General features: G+C 41.6%; 1 protein-coding gene and 1 non-coding gene across 6 annotated transcripts in view; both read left to right on the top strand.

Moving 5' to 3' along the window:
- The window catches only part of KCNAB1 (potassium voltage-gated channel subfamily A regulatory beta subunit 1), a 375,912-nt gene that overhangs the window by 148,530 nt on the left and 206,808 nt on the right, over window positions 1-20,574 (top strand). The gene's annotated exons all lie outside the window — the stretch shown is intronic.
- Window positions 4,334-4,440, top strand: LOC138388727 (U6 spliceosomal RNA). The gene has a single exon (XR_011234219.1). It is a non-coding gene; the product is annotated as a U6 spliceosomal RNA (small nuclear RNA).

The following is a 20,574-nucleotide window of genomic DNA, read 5'->3' as shown; positions in this document are numbered from 1 at the left end:
TAGATCTATGAAATAAGATGTTGGTATTTTGATGAGAATTGAATTGAATCTGTAAATCACTTGGGTCAGAATTAACATTTTAATAATGTTGATTCTACCAATCTATGAGCATGGGATATTTATCTGTCTGTTTGTGTCATCTGTGATTTCTTGCATCAGTGTTTTGTAGTTCTCCTTGTAGAGATCATTCACCTGCTTGGCTAAATATATTTCTAGGTATTTTATTTTCTTTGTAGCTATTGTAAATGGTATTGGGTATTGAGTCCTTGATTTGACTCTCAACTTGACTGTTATTAGCATACAGAAATGCTACTGCTTTGTGTACACTGATTTTGCAACCTGAGATTTTTCTGAATTTATTTGTCAATTCTAGAAGTCTTTAGAGTTTTCTAGATAGAGGATCATATCCTCAACAAACAGGAATAGTTTGATTTCTTCTTTCCCGATTAGAATGCTCTTTATTTCTTTCTTTTGCTTGATTGCTCTGGCTAGGACTGCCAGTACTATGTTGAATAGAAGTGGTGACAGTGGGCACCCTTGTCTTGTTCCTCTTATTAGGGTGAATGGACTTTTCCCCCTTCAGTGTGATGTTGGCTATGGGTTTGTCATATATGGCTTTTGTAATTTTGAAGTATGTGCCTTCTATGCCTAGTTTTTTGAGGGTTTTTAATCATGAAAGGGTACTGGATTTTATTGAATGCTTTTTCTACATCCATTGAGATGCTTCTATGGTCTTTGTTTTTTATTCTGTTTATGTTGTAAATCACATTTATTGATTTGCATATGTTGAACCATCCTTGCAACTCTAGAATGAAACCCACTTGATCATGGTGAAGTATCTTTTTGATGTGCTGTTGGATTCAGTCTGCTAGTATTTTGTTGAGGAATTTGCATCTATGTTCATGCAGGATATTGTTCTATAGTTTTCTTTTTTTGTTGTGTCCTCTCCTGGCTTTGGTATCAAGGTGATACTGGCTTCATAAAATGAGTCAGGGAGGACTCCCTCCTTCTCAATGTTATGGAATAATTTCTGCAAGATATTTGCCAGGTCTTTTTGTAGGTCTGATAGAATTCAGCTGTAAATCCATGTGGTCTGGAACTTTTTTTGTTGTTGTTGGGAGATTTTTTAAATTACTGCCTTAATCTCATTGTTCATTAGTGGTCTGTTTAGGATTTCTATTTCTTCCTGACTCAGGCTTGGGAGGGCGCATGTTTCCAGGAATTTATCCATTTCCTCTACATTTTCTCATTTGTGTGCATAGAGGTTTTGTAGCATTCCCAGATGATATTGTGTATTTCTGTTGTATCAGTTGTAATGTCTCCTTTTTCACTTCTGATTGAGGTTATTCGAGTCCTGTCTTTTCTATTTCTGGTTAATCTGGCTAGTCAGTGGTCTATCATTTTTGTTAATCTTTTCAAAGAATCAACTTTTTGTTTCAGTGATTCTTTGTCTTGTTTTTTTTTGTTTTGTTTTGTTTTGTTTTCCATTTAATTTAGTTATGCTCTGAGCTTTTTATTTCTTTTCTTCTGCTGGCTTTGGGTTTGATTTGCTCTTCTTTTTCTATTTCCTAGAGGTGGACATTGGGTTGATGATTTGTGATCATTGTGTCTTTTGATGTAAGCTTTTAAGGCTAAGAGCTTTCCCCTTATCACTGCCTTGGTTGTATCCCATAGATTTTGAAAGTTTGTATCCTCTTTGTTGTTTAGTTTGAAGAATCTTTTGATTTCCACCTTAATTTCATCATTGACCCAAGGATTGTTCAGCGGCAGGTTGTTTAATTTCCATGACCTTTGTGCTGATTTGAGAGCTTCTGTTGGAATTGATTTCCAGTTTTATTCCACTGTGGTCTGAGAAGATACATGGTATGATTTCAACTTTTCTTAATTTGCTGAGAATTGTTTTGTGGCCTAAGATATGATCAATCTTGGAAAATGTCCCATGTGCTGATGAGAAGAAAGTATATTCTATAGTTTTTGGGTAGAGTGTTCTGTAAATGTCCGTTAGGTTCTAGAGTCCCATTTAAATCCAGTATTTCTTTGTTGATTTTCTGCTTACATGATCTGTCCAGTTTTGCCAGTGGAGTATTTAAGTCCTCAGTGATTATGATGCTATTGTTTATTTGTTTGCATAGTTCCAGTAGAATTTGTTTTATGAATCTGGTAGCTCCTGTGTTAGTTGCATATACATTTAGGATTGTTGTGTCTTCTTGCTGAATTTCCACCTTTATCATTATATAATGACCATCTTTGTCTTTTTGTTTTTTACTATTTTTGATTTAAAGTCAATTTTATCTGATCTGAGAATGGCTATACCTGCTAGCTTTTCATTTCCATTTGCATAGAATATTTTTTCCATACCTTTACCTTGAATATGTGACTCCTCGCAAGTTAGTTGGGTTTCTTGGAGACAACATATACTTAGGCTATGATTTTTTATCCATTCAGCTAGTCTATGTCTTTTGAGTGAAGCATTAAGACTGTTCATGTTCATTGTTAGTATTGGCATGTGGGATACTGTTCTTTTGTCATGTGGGATGCTGTTCTTTTTTCATGTGGGATACTGTTCTTTTGTCATGTTGAATGGTACCTTGTTGTTTTGTCTTCTCTCTGTTCTGTTGTTTTATAAGAGCTGTGAGCTTTAACTTTTGGGGTTTTTTACCCTGGTGGGTATCTATTGTGCAGTTCCATGTATAGTGCACTTTTGAGCATTTCCTGTAGGTCAGGTCTGGTAGTGACAAATTCAGTGTTTGCTTGTCTGGAAAAGTCTTTATTTCTCCATAATTTATGGAAATTAGTTTTCAGGATACAAACTTCTTGGCTGGCAGTTATTCTGTTTAAGAAGACTAAAAATGTAGCCCCAGTCCCTTCTGGCTTTGTAAGGTCTCTTCTGAGAAATTTGCTGTTAGCAGAACGAGTTTTCCTTTGTTAAGTTAGTTGTTGCTTTCATCTCGCAGCATGTACAATTTGCTCCTTCATTTTTACTTTGGCCAGCTTAATGACTATGTGTCTTGGAGATGTCCTGTTTGCTATGAATCTTCCCAGTTTTCTATGACCATCCTGTATCTGGATATCTGAGTCTCTGGCGATACCAGGGAAGTTTTCCTCAATAATTCCCTTGAATAGGTTTTGCATGATTTTTGCTTTTTCTTCTCACTCAGGGATATCTATATTCATATATTGGCTTGCTTTACATATGTCCCACATTTCTCTGAATGATTGTTCTTTGACTGACTGGGTTATTTTGAAAGCCTTGTCTTCAAGTTCTGAATTTCTTTCTTCTGTTTGGTCTAGTCTGTTGTTGAAGCTTTCTGCTGTATTTTGAAATTCCTTAAATGACTCTTTCATTTCTTTAGGTTCTATTTCCTTTCTTATGTTTTCTATATCTTTAGTGACTTTTTTATTTTTTTCATTCATGTCCTGAAATATTTTTTAGCTTCCTTGTGTTGGCTTTCAACTTTCTCTTCAGTCCCATTTATCTTGTTTGCATCCATATACTGAATTCCATTTCTGACATTTCAAAAATTTCCTTTTGGTTGGAGTCCATTGCTATAGTTCTATTGTGATCTTTTGGGGTTATTGAACTAGCTTGTTTTTTTCATGTTGCCAGAATTCTCTTGTTGATTTCTTCTCATCTAAAACCTCTTCTCTCAATTAAGGGCAGATAGGTTTGTGTGTGCCTGCTCTCCTTTGCTGGGAACTTTCCTATTTAGTGAGAAGAAGGAGAGGTCCCTAGATGGTGCATTTGTGCCTCTTCCAGAAGATTGATCTGGCAAGAGGGGGCAGATGTACTGAAATCCTCTAATGTAGCTGTTCTATGTTGTCCCATTCCCCTGTTTGTTACAGTCCAAGCCAGAGCTGAAGGATCTTTGTGGGAGTGGTGTGTTGGTCTCAGTCCATGGTTGGAAGCTTGGTTGGGGGCCTGGGTGAATTCCTCTCACTGGAGTTGGGTGTTGTGAGAGAGTGCTCTGCATAGGTCTCCCCACAGAAGTGGCAGTGGCTGCTGGATAAGGCTATTTAGGCAGTGGCCACAGGTATCAGGGCTGGGGGCATTCATGCCACTCAGGTCCAGGTGAAATGGTGGCGTGCAGTGGAGGGTGGCTTGTGACTAGCAGGTCTGTGGTGGAGTACTGGACTGCAAGCATGGTGGTGCATGGATCCCTGCGTGGTGCATGGGTCTGCAGGGGCCAGGCCATGCATGGGCCTGGGAGGCTTGTTCTGCTGAGTGCCATGCAGAGCCAGGAGGCTTTTTCTGCTAGTTGGCACTCAGGGCCACAGGGGTTGGTACTCTTTCCCCACACAGGTCCCACTGAAGCTATTAAAATGGGATCCCTCTGTGCTCGCTTCGGCAGCACATATACTAAAATTGGAACGATACAGAGAAGATTAGCATGGCCCCTGCGCAAGGATGACACGCAAATTCGTGAAGCATTCCATATTTTTACATCAGACTGAGGTGGGGGGTGGGGGAGGGGATGGGGGTATGCCTACACAATGAGTGCATTGCGCACCGTTTGGGGAGTGGTAACACTTGAAGGTGCTGACTCGGGAAAGGGGGGGTGGGGAAAAAAATATGAAACTATTGTTTTTAAAATAAATAAATAAATAAATAAATAAAACAAAATGGGATCCCTCAAGTGGTGTTGGCACTTGCTCCTTTTGAATTCTTTTGTGGGGGAGGCACTCATCTACCAGTCATGGGGTACACAAGAGTGTCTCCTCTTCCCACTCCCTCCTTGGCCCAGCAGGGGTGATGTGGAAGCAGTTGCAGCAAAGCCAATCCCTCAGTAGACTGGGTGCTCCGGGTCAGAAAGCTCAGAATGGCATGATTTGCAGCAACCTGGGAACAGAAGCCAGCTGGTCCCTGCTGAGCCAACTGCAATGTTTTTGTACAGTCTCCAAGCAGTTCTCTGATTAGTACAGAGGCCTGTGGTGGTGGTGGTGGGGGGGGGGGGGTGGTATCCACAGGAGGAGTATAGATTTCTGGGATTCTCTCCTTTGTTCCTTCCCCACACGTAGGCATCTTCCCCAGGTACCTGTCTATCTTGGCAAGTAGGTCTCCCCATCACCCTCTCTTTCAATCTGAGTGACTCCTGTCACTTCTGTGAAGAGGGTCCATCTGTAAGTAGGCATCTTCTTGCACCTTTCAATCCTTTCCTTGAGAGTGGCCTGTGCAGGCTGCTTCCAGTCCACCATCTTGCCCATGGTCCAGATATGGATTCTTGACTACTAAGGCCAGTATGAATTTGAATGAACTGATTCATTTAGCAAACACTCCCTGAGCATCTACTCTGCACCAGGCACTGTTCTGGGTGTTGAAGATAAGGGAGTGAACAAGATAGAGTCTTTGCCTTTGAAAGGCTTATATTTTAGAAGAAGGAGAAAGAGAAACAAGCAAATAAGTGTTCAGCATATCAGGAGGGGATACTTGCTATGTAGATAAGCAGGGCAAAGGGTGGAGAGTCATGGAGGGTGCTATTTAAAGAGGGTGGAGAGGGACATTTTGATACCTTTCAATCACAGACTGGAAGAAAATGAGAGTGAGCCTTTGAGTATCTGGGAAAAGATCAGTCCAGGCAGAAGAGAGAGCAAGTCCAAAGGCACTGAGTATGTGGTTAGAACACTGAGGTTGAAATGGGCCAGATTGAGGGACCATGGTGAGGACTTTGGATTTTTTTTTTGTGGGTGAAATGGAGTCATTGCCAGATTTTGAACTGAGAAGTGACACAATCTGACTTAGGCTTTATAAGGATTGCTCAGGTTTCTTAGTATTCAGATATGAGCGCAGCCCAAGAAGCCAGTCAGGAGGATGATACATACAGTCATGTTCATGAGTATGATGGTGGCTTGAAGTGGACAGGTAGAAGTGAAAGTAGAGAGAAGTTGCAGACAAGCCCGTGATGATGATGATGATGATGATCTCTCACATATGGAGCTTCTAATGATTAGCTTTGAGTTTGAATCCAGAACTTAAGTTTGAATCTACTTATAGATTCTTTGATGCTGGGCAAGATTTTCATCAGTAAAATGCAGACAATGACAGTGTCTATGTTGCAGGCTGTGAAAAGAATTTAAGAAAGGGCTCAGCACAGCACTGGTTTTAACATTTTGACACCTTAATTTTATCATATTAATGTTAGAAAGTATCTTATGGTTGGTATGTAGGATTTTTGCAGCCACATTTCTTTGTCCTGTATAGCTATTTTTAAGGGGATGGTGCATTTTTCAATTGATGGAGTGTTAGAATTTAGGAAATAGGAGATATCAAAATAAAAAATTGGCACACACACATGTACTGAGAATTTATTAGCATTAGCTTTCAGATTTTTACTGGAAATTATTTTGTCCCTTTTAGCGTGAGGATCATTACTTATTTTTTCCCTTCTAAAGAGAAAAACACCCACATCTCCCTCCAATTTCAAAACTGGAAAGCAAATATTTCATCTGGAAATGCATCAGAAATTTACTTTTTTCTTGCCTTACCTAATTCTCTCTAGCTCTATACTCAGTTATAAACAATAAATCAATTTTTAAAAATATAAGGCAGATGTCTAATCATATTGCTGTTTTGTTTCTCTGACACTAGAAATCTGAATTTTAAATCTGACTTGTCTGAGTTTTTGATGAACAGAATTAATATTGAGCATCATACAGACACAGCTTTATTTGCCTGAATGAGGCTGCTGTTCTCTTTAGCACAGAGGCTTCAGCCCTCCCTAGTTTTTGCGTGGCAGTGGGCAGCCAGCACAGGTGGCCATAGCACAGGCTTCTGGGCTGATAAGCCCACGTTGTTCCTTCCTCATGGTCTCTTCAAGTTGACAAATCTAGTTCTTCTTTGTTGCGTGCAGAGCACTGTGATAGGGTCTCTGCATAAAGCAGAAGAAACATTGAGTACTACTTATTCTTTTAGCTTTTGTCCCTATTGAGGGAGCAAGATTTGACTGCTTAAATGAGTTTAGAACAATATAAGATCATATAAAATAGATTGCTCAATAAAATTATAGTAATATATCAAATTGAACATTATAAACTATAGATCCCAACTCACCCAATCCTTGTGGTCAGCATCAAAGAAAGAGGAGGTGGCTGGCCTATGCTTACAAAAGGAGGAGTGAGGAGAAGGCTTGCTGTCCCCAATCCTGCTGCCATCTTTGAGACCAGCCTGATTATCAAGGGTCACAAGCTAGAGAATGCAGGGGCAGAAGACTGGGGCTTCACAATTCTAGGAACTAGAGAGCTGGGTGCCCAAGGAAATGTTTCCTATTGTTCAGGGAAATCTGGGAGGTGAGGTTTCAGCAGAACTAGTCCTGGCACCATCTCCATCATCCACTTTCCCCAAGTTAATATGGAGAGGCCAACTGGAGAGAACCGAGAAGTCTCCTTGTACAGTAGTACAGTCCTCTTCCTCCCCTCACTAACTCCCTACAAGGGAATGGGGTATTTCTCTCCCTACCCCAAAGCCAAGAGACAGGCTCCAATAAAATCACTTAAAAACTTGCCATAAGTATCCACCATCCTCAAAATCAAAGATGGTGATAGGATGCCATCTTGATAGTTTGTAAGCCTCTGGCAGCCACCAGGGTGTGGAGGAGGAGTCAGGAGAGAGATGGCTGGAGTGACATGGGGCAAGGGCATGCAGTATGAAGGTGTAGGAAGGTAGGATCCCAATTGGGCCTACAGGCCCTGAACACTGAGCCCAAAAAGGTGAGACTGCAGGTTACAGGCTTCTGGGTAGGGCGGGAGCATGTATCAGAAGTGCTGGCGAGAAGCTGGCAGCTGAGGGTCAACAGGCTTATCTCATAAAGGATCCCCCCTCTCACAACTGCCCATCAGCATCCGAGGAGACAAGCCAGAGCAGTAGCTAGACGCAGACGTGGAGAGGTGTGGAACTCTCCACAAGCCGAGCAGAAAGGAAGCTGCTCTGTCTCCCTCGTTCTCTTGGACCAACACCAGAAGAAGGTGCGAGTGAGAGAGGGGATGGTGCCTGAGGGGCAGAAACCCCCTTCTCCTTCTACTCTTAGTGTCAATAGCGTCTGGACTAGGATAGGGCAAGGGATGGAAAGAGAAGAGAGATGTGAATTAAATATGAGGTTGACATTTTAAAAGGAGCAGGGCTGAGTCTTAAAAAGTATTTTAAGAAGAGAAGTGTTTGAAAAGTTGTTGAATTGAGCCAACATAGCCTCAATGGAAGTTGTGGAAAGGGGGTGGGGGAGGGGCAGTTTCAAGAAGTAGAGTGGAAGGCAATGAGTAGGAAAAATAAAAACAATCAGTTTTGACCAGAGAGTTATCAAGGAAGCTTCAAGGGGAAGGTACCCTCAAGGATGGGTAGTGAGGAGTGTGTGCGTGGCGGGGGGAGCAGGTGGGCCATGCAGGCAGTGGGAGGACAAGCCCAGCTGGAGCAGAGGCACAGGGAGTGTGACAAGCTGCACCCAGGGAGCAGGCCCGGCCAGCGGTGCCCAAGCTCCCAGCTGCGGCATTGCCCACGGTGGGAGCCATTGCCTGTTCTTCAGCACTGGGTGATATGATAGCAAGGTGCCTTAGGAAGGCAGTTGGCATGTGAGAGAGGGAAGAAGCAACGGTGCCCCTTAGGAAATTATTCCACCTCTCAGGAATGCGGCTAAGTGACACAGCAGCATGACTGTGACTTGTCACTCTACATTTTTCCTTCATCCCATTTAGTGCAGTGTGATCTTGAGTCCCTTCCTTTTAAGCATTTAAAGGCTTAAAGTGGGGACTTGAGGCTCTGCAGCCTGCTGACAGTTACCGATCCAGAAGTAAGGCTCTGTATTGCCACACAGGCAGCAATCAATTTTAGAGTACCCCACTTGTCACACATTTTATTTATGCTACTTATTTTTCTCCTGTTATCTATAATTTTAAACTGCTCTATGCTTCCACCTTCCCCCACTTGAAATGCATTAGTAACTATGGGAACATGATGCTATTGGACTGGGCAGAGCTCAGTGACATGCACGATTGCAGTGTTGAACTGGTTTTATGTGACAGCTGGCAGCATCGATGCTGAGTAAAGAAGGTGACAGGTACTGTGACCACACTGATGTAGAACACCACCTCTGGTAGGAGACGTGGACATTAAACTTAAGACAGAAAATAAGGCTACATCCCTACCTCAAAGAAGGCAAGTTCCCGGAGGTTTTAAATAGCACAAAGAGTGAACTATTGAGAGTATCAGAAAGAAGACTTTTAATATGCTAAAACAAATAAAATTTCCCCAAAGTATGTGTGTACCAAAGCCAATTGTGGAAATGTCAAATATCTAATAATAGCGAGATTAGTTCTATGTGCATTTGAATGGTCAGACTCTGCTATAAAGAAATAGATTATTGCAAGCTCAGAGGGTGCGGGTTGACTGCTCCTTCGGCCCTCTCCCCAGTGTTTGTGGGACTTTCTCTCAAGGCAGGGAGGATGTTAGCAGACAGCTGCAAGCCTGGCTCCAGCCAGACTAGCCCTGAAGCTTTCGCTGGCTGTGTGAGCACCGCTCTTTCTGCCTTGTGTCCTTAACCCCTCACCCCGCCTGGCATCTCAGACTGGATCTTTTTCTCCACATTTCAGTTTCTTAGAAAGCACTGACAATCTTATACTTTCACAGCATCAGTAGCAAACAATATTAGGTCAAATTCACACATTTAAATGAAATTCAATGGGAGGATGTAAGCAAATTCTGATTAACGGTAGACACAATGCAAGAAGGGTATGTGTCTCATTAATTCCCTGACCCATTTGCTGGATTCGATATTAAGATGGACTGGAGAAAGTTCCAAGTGTTCAGAAGGCACTTCCTCCCACCCCTGTTGAATTGGCTACTGTGTAGGCTAAGTGATGGCCCCCGAAGATATCCAGGTCCTAATCCCTGGAACCAGTGCATATTTATGGCAAAAAGGACTTTGCCATTGTGATTAAATTTAGGATCTTCGGAGGAGATTATCCTGGATTATTCTGGTGCCCTGAAAGAGTAATCACAGGTATCCTTACAAGAGTAAAGCGGAGGGAGATTTGACTACAGAAGAGCCAGAGAGAGAGTGATGTGATGACAGAGCCGGCAGAGAGTTGAAGACGTTACACTGCTGGCTTTGAAGATGGAGGGAGGGGCTGAGGGCCAGGGAATGCAGCCACAGAAGCTGGAAAAGGCGAGGAAGTGGGTTCTCTCCTAAGGCCTCGAGGAGGAATCAATCCTGTCTCCACCTTGACTTTAGCCCAGTGAAACTGATTTGGGGATCCCGGTCTCTACAACTGTAAGAAAGTAAGTTTGTGTTGTTTTAAGTCACTAAATTTGTGGTGATTTGTTAGAGCAGCAATGGGAAACTAATATAGGTACCTATCATCCTGGTATAGCACCAAATGAAAGCCTGGAAAATGGAGGGGAAAATATTGTTAGTGTTTGAGTGACCAGAGTATGGAGTGAAATTCCTTTCTGAGCTCCGGTCCATTTGAAGGGTAATGATTTAAGCTCAAAGCACCCCCCCCCCTTTCCATGCAGCTTTCCTTTCCCATCTGGTCATTTTTATTCTTACAAGAATCCTGAGCAGTAAGTGGGGCAAGTCTTAGTTCTCCCATTTTATGGAGGATGAAACCAAGGCACAGAGAAGCCAAGTGGCTTTAGAAACACAACATCACCCAACTAAGCAGTGGTGAAGTAAAGCTCTTTCCCGGGCTGGGAGCCTAGATCCTTTTCTTGACACCTCTGCAGAAAACCAACACAGTGGAGATTCTGTCAGAGACCACATACCATATGGGTTAAGAGCCTGGGCTGAGGTAAGATCTCAAATCAAATCTTGATTCTAGCGTTTACCAGCTGTGCAGTCTTGGAAAAGTTCCATAACACATCAAAGCCTCAACAGCTCTCAATCCATAAAATGGGAAATGATGGCACTATATCATTCAGGGTCCATAAACTGCATGGCACGCTCAGACGAACTGAGATCGTTCAATGAGAGACAAATGACAGAAGTGTAGGCAGAGGTAAGGGCCTCCACAAAGGATGGTAAAGCATCCTGTGGATAGCAAGGCAGCTTCTGTATCAGAAGGGATGAGGAGGGGAGCAACTACTGGCCCCTGGGGAGAGTGTGGTGCCCTCAGACGAGGGCCCCTGCCAGGAGGGGGTGGCAGAGAAGAAGATATGCCAACCCGTGGCCAGAAGAGATGGAGCTAGGAGAAGAAACACCCAGACTTCACTCTTATCCTACCATGGGAACCCCACCGAAGCCAGAAGGCATAGGAACTCCAAAGGTGAAGTGCATGAAGGCCAGTGCCCAGGGTACAGAGCAGGGTACAGGGAGGTGGAGAGGGGACCCTAGGAGCAAACAGTAACCTGCCCAGGGCCATGTGACAGGGGGGTGGTCAGGAGTATACCAGATCAGATTAGCACAGGGCCTAGAGCGTCACTCCTTCTCAATAAATGTTAGCTGTTGGAATGATTATTGTTATTATTGTTCCCATTAATATTTGGTGTTTTTCAGCTTCAGGGAGATATTTTTAGAATTTTGACTGAAAAGAACCTACTTTGATCTGGAACCTAGGATAATTATTCTCCTCAGGTGGGATAGGTATGTCAAGCATTAGAAATAGAATTCTAGACATATCTACAGGACTAATTCACAGGATTAAAAAGGAACTTTTATATGTACATTTTAACATTGTATCTGGTGACAGTATAATTAAGATGATGTCAGGGTTTCCATTGTGTTTTGCTATTTTCAAGCATTTATAACTTGGTTATAAAATTTGGCTCTGGTGGAAACTTGGCTTACTATTTCTCAGCTGTTAGATGAAAATTTTTTAGAGAGAAAAACAACCTTTTAATTGTCTTTCACTTGAGTAACGGAATATAGGTGTATTTTCTGTGGGTGTAAATGTGTGTGTATCCATCCATTAATACATGTGGTAATAGCTTTGATGTTTTGTCTTCCTTCTTCCCTATCTCAATACCATTAGCCCTGCTATTTTAAAAGGAAATGACTCAGGAAGATGACTCACCTACAGTTCCATCTAAGGGGGAGAGAAGAAAGAAAGAGCAAAAAAGCAGGAAAAGAAAGAAGTGAAAAGAATGGCTATAAGAGAGATGACTTACAATAATCTTGCAAATAATTTTTTAGTATCTACCAGCCCACATACTTTTCACAAAGTCAGTTCCTATTGGAGCTGAAACGTGTAACCATCACCCTGCACCCACGTGCCTTCTTGGATTCACTGGGAAGGAGCACAGTGAAGGAGTTAGTAAATAACATTGCAAAGCAAAGAGAGGACCTTCCAGAATCTCGTTAAAACAATATGCTAATTTCTATCCAACTGCTGAACTAAAATTTTAGACAGATAGCTAAATATTTAAGACACCTAAGGTATAGGTACCCCTAGTTACTTACAAAGCTAATCTGCATCTCCAGAATGAAAAGCCTGCTGGGAGTGCAGTGACAGAGAGGGAAAAGGAATAGGAAGGAAGCCAAGGAGACATGGTGTGTGCTGGGTATATTTCTTTCTCTCCAGAAGAGTTCAGTCAGGTGAGAGATGGTGAAGCTAAGCAGGAGGCTGGAGCCAGTGCTTTTTTATATACATCCATAGCCTATGATTTTCTATACTGCTCTTGAAAGCACTCAGTTTTTATTTTATGTTGCATATACTTTTAGAGTCATGACTCTTAGAAATGGATGTGTCTGAGAGGTCAGCTAGTCCAAGCATCACAGACTCAGGTGCTCAAGAGGGCCCAGTAGGCAGAGTGAGTGCCCAGTGTAGGCCTCTCCGAGCCCGTGGGAGCAGAACTCATGCCCAGGGAGCAGCTGCCCCTCAGCTTCCCAGCAACTGTTGCTGTCTTGAAACATGGACCCTATGTTGCCAGATCTTCTAAGTTTCCAGGAGAAGCTGGAAATCCTCTCGAATGTCCACTCCGTGAAGGCATGGATTTTTGTCTATTTATAAGTGTGACCTGGTGCCTACAAGAGTGTATGGTACACAGTAAGCTCTCAAAAAATATTTGTTGAATGAATACATGTAGAAAAGAAAGTGGACAAACAAGCAATCTAGATTTTATGTGAATGCTTTTGAATTTTTATGTTGACAAATTGATTTTTGTTTTGTTATGTTTCAATTAAAATTCAGGGAACCCACTTCTGTGAGGACAAACCAAACCTCAGGACTAGAGATGTTACTTTGCCACTTCAGGTCTAATCCAAGTTCTCTATGCTACAGAAAATAAACCAAGTCACCAAGACATTAACGACTTGGTCAAGAGTAACACAGTTGGTTAGTAGCAAAGCCAGTAAACCAGTTAAATAACTTCCATTCTTAAACTCCCCATTTATAGGTTTTTCCTTCCTCACATCTTGCTACTGCCTCAAAAATAAATATACAAAAAGAGGCTGGGTATGGTGGCTCATGCCTGTAATCCCAGCACTTTGGGAGGCCGAGGTGGGAGGATCACTTGAGCCCAGTTCAAGACTAGCCTGGGCAACATAGCAAAACCCCATCTCTACAAAAAATACAAAAATTAGCTGGGTGTGGTGATGCATACCTATAGTCTCAGCTACTCAGGGGCCAGAGGCAGGAGTATGGCTTGAGCCCAGGAGTTCAAGGTTGCAGTGAGCTATGATGATGCTACTGCACTCCAGCCTGGGAGACAGAGCAAGATCCTGTCTCTTAAAAATAAATAAATTAATTAATTAATTAAATTAAACAACGACAACAACCACAGAAGATCAATAAATAAAGTTATGTCCTTTTGTAAGCGGTCAAAGCCAACAACTTTGAATTTAAAAGGTAAATTGCAAGGGGATATTTCAAAATTTTGGAGCAATTTCAAAAGATGCAGGAGGTGCCCCTCCAGTGATTCTTCTACAGCCAATATGACAGGAAAGTAAGCTCTCCTTTCCCACATCCTGTCAGTCAGAATAGGCCAGGCTATGCTGCAGGAGCAAACTGCCCCCAAATCTCAGGAGCTTCAAACAAAAGGCTTATTCTTCACTCATACTACATTTCCTTTGTGGGTTAGCTGAGACTTCACTGTGCATTGTCCTTGCTCCAGAACCTGAGGTGACATTGTCCATTTCTGTGGCAGACTAATGAAGAGAGTGCGGCTCTTCAAGCTTTTTCTCTCAAAAATGACATCTGTCACTTTCGTCTATGTGTCATTGGGCCCTGGAAGTCACATGGTCACACCTAACGTTAGAAAGGGCAGGAAAGCGCAATCCTACCACATGCTCCGAATTGCAGGGGCCAGAAACACTAGTGAACAGTGCTGTTGACTACCACGCACCACTTCGCTTGGCACAGCTCAACAGCCCCGTGGAAAGACACCATCTTCCCTCAGTGCATTCTTAGCTTTCGATTGATGTCATGAAAAGCAGTGAGTCAGGTCCACATGTTTTTTTCTTAGACATAAGCTAGTAAAAGAAAAATCAAATGTTCTGCTCATCAGCATCTCCTATTGAACATTCTCTTTTGTGTTCTCTCTTTTTTCATATTGTTCCAAATAACCTGGTAATCAAATGCTTAACCAGATGGAAGGAAATGAAAAGCTTAGAAATATAGCTTAATTGTTTAGTACCATGTTAATATTCTGTATTTCCAGATAAGTAAGCATGCCATCTGCTTTGATGAAGTCAGTTTTAATGTTGATTGTAAAGGTCCTCCCAACTTCATGAGCCCCCGTACACAGGATCAGCATGCTCACTCCCAGCAGGAGTGAGCAGGACTGGGTCCACCCTGGAAAATGGAAAGTGTTTTCAGATACACTGTATTTTCTGTCTGTGTTCTCCAAGGAGTCTCGGAGGCCCAGGCCATGGACAGTTCTGTGCACAGAGAGGGCCAGGGAGCCATGCTCTGCTAACTGCAGGCTGAGCTGCTGTTCCCAGCTGCATTGGTAAGAAAAGCTTTGGTCTGTCAGTAACTGAGAGTAAATAAGGCTGCCTTTAATCAAAGCCGACTAGTTTCTCTCCCTGATCTAGACTGATCGTGAGCTCCTTGAGGGCAGGAAATTTTCCTTAAATAAAAACAAACAAAAGGCTTATTTATTTCTGTATTCTCAGAATCTAACATAATCCTAAACATAAAAGATTTATTGAGTAAGTGGATGAATGAATGAATGGTGCAAGCAATCGATAATGTGCATAAATGCTCTGAAAGAGGTCAGGAAATATGTTATTCTTCCCCCAAATATGTTTTATTTCCTTGGGATTGAGAAACTGTTAAGAGTATTCTTAGTATTCTGACTTGTAAACAATCCATTTTCTTTTGCTATTTTCCCACAGAGAACATTTGGGAAATCTCAGAGAAAATCTAGAAAGTGGGAATCTACCCCAGCAGGACTGTGTCCAGTGAAAGGATGGCGAGGGGAGGTGGGCAGAGGGGCAGGTTCCAGGAATGCAGCGGAAAGAGCTGTCACTGGTCCCTCTGGGCTGCTCTGTGAATACACCTCCACTAGGCCTGTCCAGCAGGCTTTGGAAAGCCTAAAGGAAATTCTCCCCTTCTCCCCCACATGTCCACAGCTGCCTCCTGTTGCAGGCAGGAGACTGGAGGAGGTCAGGTCAACACAAGTGTCTGGCCCAGGAAAGACTGGCTGCTGGAGCCTGGTGAGAGAAGATTTTCCCAGCTCCCTACCTGCAGCTCACCCTTTTCCTCTCCTTCCATTCAAATTAGATCCAATATTGTTTCTGTGCTGGGCACAGTTTAGTTAAGGTGGCTCAATTCCCCATCTCAAGAATGGCCATGGTTTGGAGAAGCCCAGGGAATGGAAACGCTGCAGTGGGCATTTCCAGAGGAGCAAGCGCAGAGCCCTTGCTATGTGCAACGTGCATGATATTGGTCAGTTACAGCCTCATGCGTGCCTCCGAGACAAATACTCTATTATCCCATTTTAAAGATGAGCAAACTCAGACAGAAAGAGTATAACTTGTCAGGACCAAAAGCTAATGAGTGAGAGTATTTGAACCCAGACAGTCCGGCTGTAGCATTCTCAGCCTCTGTATTGAGCTTCCTGCACTGTAACGTTTCCCTTTCTTCTTATAGTTTTTCTTCGCAAAAATATACATTTCAGAACACAAGTGTATGTGGACTATTTCTGGAACCCATATGCCTTTTATACCATTCATAATATTATTTTCATATCAAAATGCATTCTGAGTTCCAAACAGCCAGCTTGCAAATAAACTTTTGGGCCTCACTCTATTTATAAACTGGATTTTTAAAAATTTCATTTTAAATTTCAGATAGTTAACAATAGCATTTTAAAGAAACCAGGAGGTCTGGTTCTAGAAAGTCAAGATACTCTAACATATCCTAGAATTTAAAATAGTGGAGGTGCATCTTACACGTCAATCAAGTTCCAAAGTCAATGCATAAGGAGAAAACCAGGTGTAGTCAAAATTACCCTTGAAAATCCTTTAGGAAGTCTCCATACGAGAGGCCAGTTTTCCACCTCCAATGCAGGAACAAATTATGGTTTCTTCTGTTGAACACCAGGTGAGATAGTCAGCCAGGGTTTAGGGCCATGAATACGTCTGTAACTTGAGGATCATTTAAGCCCAATGAGATACTCACTCACTCGCATGATGACAGTCATAAGGAATCGGTCTGACTGAGGAAACGGCAGACTCTCCCAGCTCACACTCAGCCCAGAACAGTTCTTAGATGAAGGAAACCACCAATAGAACAGTTGTAATTATTTCTTCTTTCACTTTTCTGTCCCACTTTTTTGTCGAATTTGAGTATGTTAAATGAATGTTTGATGTGACTGAACTCAAAATATGTGCAGTAGGGCCTTCACAGTTGTGGGTTCTGCATCTGTGGATTCAACCGACCACAGATCGAAAATATTTGGGGAAAAATTGGATGGTTTTGTCTGTACTGAGCATGTACAGACTTTTTTCCTTGTCATTATTCCCTAAACAATACAATGCAACGACTATTTACATGGCATTAACATTGTATTGGGTAGCATAAGTAATCTAGAGATGATTGAAAGTATATAGGAGGATGTGCATAGGTTATATGCAAATAGGCTCTATAAGGGACTTGAGCTCCATGGATTTGGGTATCCTTGGGTGGCGGAACTGATCCTTCACGATGCTGAGAGATGGCTGTACACAGTGAGGCAGGCAGTAAAAACTTGAGGCCTCAGAATGATTTTAAAATCATCACAAAAGCATTCTAATTCTTATTCCTTTACCTGCCTCTGTTGAGTACTGTAATATTTAACAGAACCACGCATTTCCAAGGTAACTCCCTCTAGAAACGTGGCATTATGGGACAGAGGCATGACTGATGGCTCCCAGTGCTTCTGAGGTTCTGGTGTCTCTCGCTGAAGGAGCCAGCTCTTAGCTCGTGTCAGACCTCGGAGTTTTAAGCTCTCATATCTGAAGAGACTATGCTATAGAGGAAGCTGCTGGATTATGAGCTGTCAGCTCTTCTTTTATTAAAAGATGATGCTACTGATGTGCCAAGAGGAAGCCCATATTTTTAATTATTTTTCCAAGAGGGTGAATCTGCACCAATTGGCAGCACCTTCCCAAGGCCCTCATTCAGCAGGCCCCTTGACTTAGTTGCAGACTGACTCATCCTTCATTATTTGACGTTTAAATTCGTCTTAATTTTTTATGATTTGGGGCTCACTTATGTAGGAAATGAGGTCTTCCCCCCGCCTCCCCCCACACACATTGGTGTATACACATAAGTGGTTGCCAGGAAGATTCTTTAGGTACAGTGGTAGATATTAAGGACCACTGACTGGAGTGAGCTGCAAATGTCCTTTGAAGCAACATAAAACTGAAACACTTCTACTGTTCCATTGGTATTCAGGGGGGGAAATGACACTTGCATTCATCAAGCTTCTCCTTTAACCAATGGACACAGATTTGTATTTATTTACATCATTACAGTAGAACTTCAAGCCATACAATTTTGAAAATGCATAACTCAATCATTCATGTACTTGTTTCATCTTCATTCTGTCTGCCCATTGACCCCCACATCCTAAATCTATTGCTCAGCCATTAGAAATGACATTAGAGAAATATTTTTTAAACAAATCCCTTGATGCTATGTGAGATTTGTTTCATTCTGAAGAAGGAAGTTGAGGTGTTTCTTTTGTGTCAGTGAAGGTCGAGTTGCCATGGTAATGACTTATTGTGGAATATGGTGAGATATGCTTTAGGAACATTGTATGTGGCAACCCCATACTGAGCTCCTACTATTATGGCCTTTGCAAACCTTGACTTTTATTGGTCCCAAACAATCTTTCCATACTTTTACAATAACAGGAATTTGCATTTCTAGCCTGAGGCTGCCTTTTTCCTACCTCATGCTGGTTTTAGAACAACCAAATAGAGAATTGTTATGGAAATGGCTTTTATCAGGTATGATAAACAAAATTTTCATGATTTTTACAGCATTTCAAATATTTAGAGAAGTTTGTTTTTAATTCCCTTAGTTATGTATTGTTACTACTTCTTAAAGCCAGGAACATCACATGGAACAACTAGCAAGAGCTGGAACAATTTATTTTGCATTTTTTTATGTTGGTTCTCATCTCCTCAGGACAACACATATGTTGTATGAAAATACAAGAAGAACCTGATGTGCTTTTAGAAACTGATCAAAAATGTGAGTCAGAATTAATAGAAAAATTAAAACTATAATCTAGATACTGCTATATCAGCATCTTTTTGATCCAAATGAATAGACGTGTATTTTCGTTTAAATAATTCAAGTTCATCCTGTCCTTGGCAACAGTTTGGCTCTCTCAAGCTCTTGGTAGGCCAACTTGTATTTTCTAAATTGGTCTGCATTGCAATGCACTTTAATTAGGAAGCTTAATAGATAAGTAGAAAGTGATTTCATTAAGACCTTGCCCTATAATTTTCATCCAGCTCCGAGAGAATATTGCCCATATATGTTTCCCATGAATCAGTGACATTTTAGTGATTATAGTGAACAGCTTTTTCAGAGGATGCCTCATTTATTCTTTCATGCAATGATTCAATAGATACTATTGAGCACCTACTGTGTGCAGAGGATGATAACTTGATGCCACACGCTCATCTGACTGATGGAGTCCTCAAGTTCAGAACTGATACCAAGTGGGAGCCGGTAGTCTGAGGCCACCCCTGTTTCCCAGGGCTTTGATAGCTTTGGGGCTTTTCCCCAGACCCTCACAGTCATATTCATTTTTCAATGGCTCTTCATCACAATATTATTCATCCATTCAACTGGCATTTCTTGACCCAGGCTCTCTACCATGCTCAAGGGATATAAAGGCAACAGTAGTCCCTGCCTTAAGAGGCTTAATCCAGACCTTTCTGGAATCCCATCCTTGTAAGTGCAAGCCCAGAGGGGCTTGTTTTGTTATTGACCCCACTACAACCATAGTTTTTCTTCAAACTCTTTCATCTCTTCAATTCTCCTTTTCAACCAAGGTCTTAAGAGGATACAATTCCTGAAATCATGGCACTGAGCTTCATTTGCCTGAGTGTGCCCAAAACCCAATTTTTGTCTGACTCCAGTGCCCAGGCTCTTAAACTTTGCAGTATAGTCATAATTATTCCATAGTCAGTTATGGGTCCAGCTATAGTGTCCATTCTCATTCATAAACTGTGATACATATACATGACATTTTTATTATTATACCTCATTGAGAAACATATGTCTCTTACAAATCTCTTTCAAAAAAGATGTGATTCATAGACCTAGGAAGAGGAAGTATATGCTATTATTTAAGCATTTCAGAAAGATTTAGAAATTAAGTAAAGAAAATAACTTCACTTACTTTCCTTTGGATACTGGTTCCATATTTTTTAAAAATAATTTTTATATATTAACAAATGTACATTTTTTAAAAATAGCAACATTCCTATATTAAAGGATTAAGGTTTCAGGATAACATAAAACCTGAGATATATATTGCCAAATTAAAATTATAATACCAACTACCAAAGTTGATAAATACTAAGCAGAACATGGATTTTATTAATAACTTTGGCCTAATTAGGTTTCTTAATTGCACAAAATATCTCCCTCACACTGACTCAACTAAGATGGGATTTATTGTAAAGATACCTACCCATAAGGTAATCAACTATGAATGACAAGGGTCTTACAGGACTTCAAGGAAATAACTGTAAAACAGTCAGCTCTCCCCTGAAGTGGATACCAGGCAGCTCCAAAAACCTCAGAAGCAGGAGTTAGTACATCATCCCTGGGTTGCTTCCCAACCAGTCATACTCAGCTACTCTCTGGGTGTCTGCTCCCTTCTCCCACACCCCTCTCTTGCTTGTTCATTGCTACTTTCCTGTATTTTTTTCCTACCACATTAGGTCTGCTTATTTATAACTCCTAACTCTCTTTGCCATGACATCTCTAGGCATTTTTTCAGCTCCAGCTCTACATGCTAAAAATGTCTTTTTCTCAGTATATCCTAGCTAAAATTTCTATGTGAGAGCATCAAATGGGCCCATCTTACAACTATTATCTCTGTTTGGGCAGAGCCCTCAACCACATGGCATAGGACAGTGGCAAATATATGGATATCTCAGGCATGTAGGGAGGTGCCCACTCTGATCTCAGGAGCTTTCCATG

Source organism: Eulemur rufifrons, chromosome 7 (genome assembly GCF_041146395.1).
Source record: "Eulemur rufifrons isolate Redbay chromosome 7, OSU_ERuf_1, whole genome shotgun sequence".
NCBI classification, from domain to species: Eukaryota; Metazoa; Chordata; class Mammalia; order Primates; family Lemuridae; genus Eulemur; species Eulemur rufifrons.
This window is presented reverse-complemented; position numbering and strand designations above follow the sequence as displayed.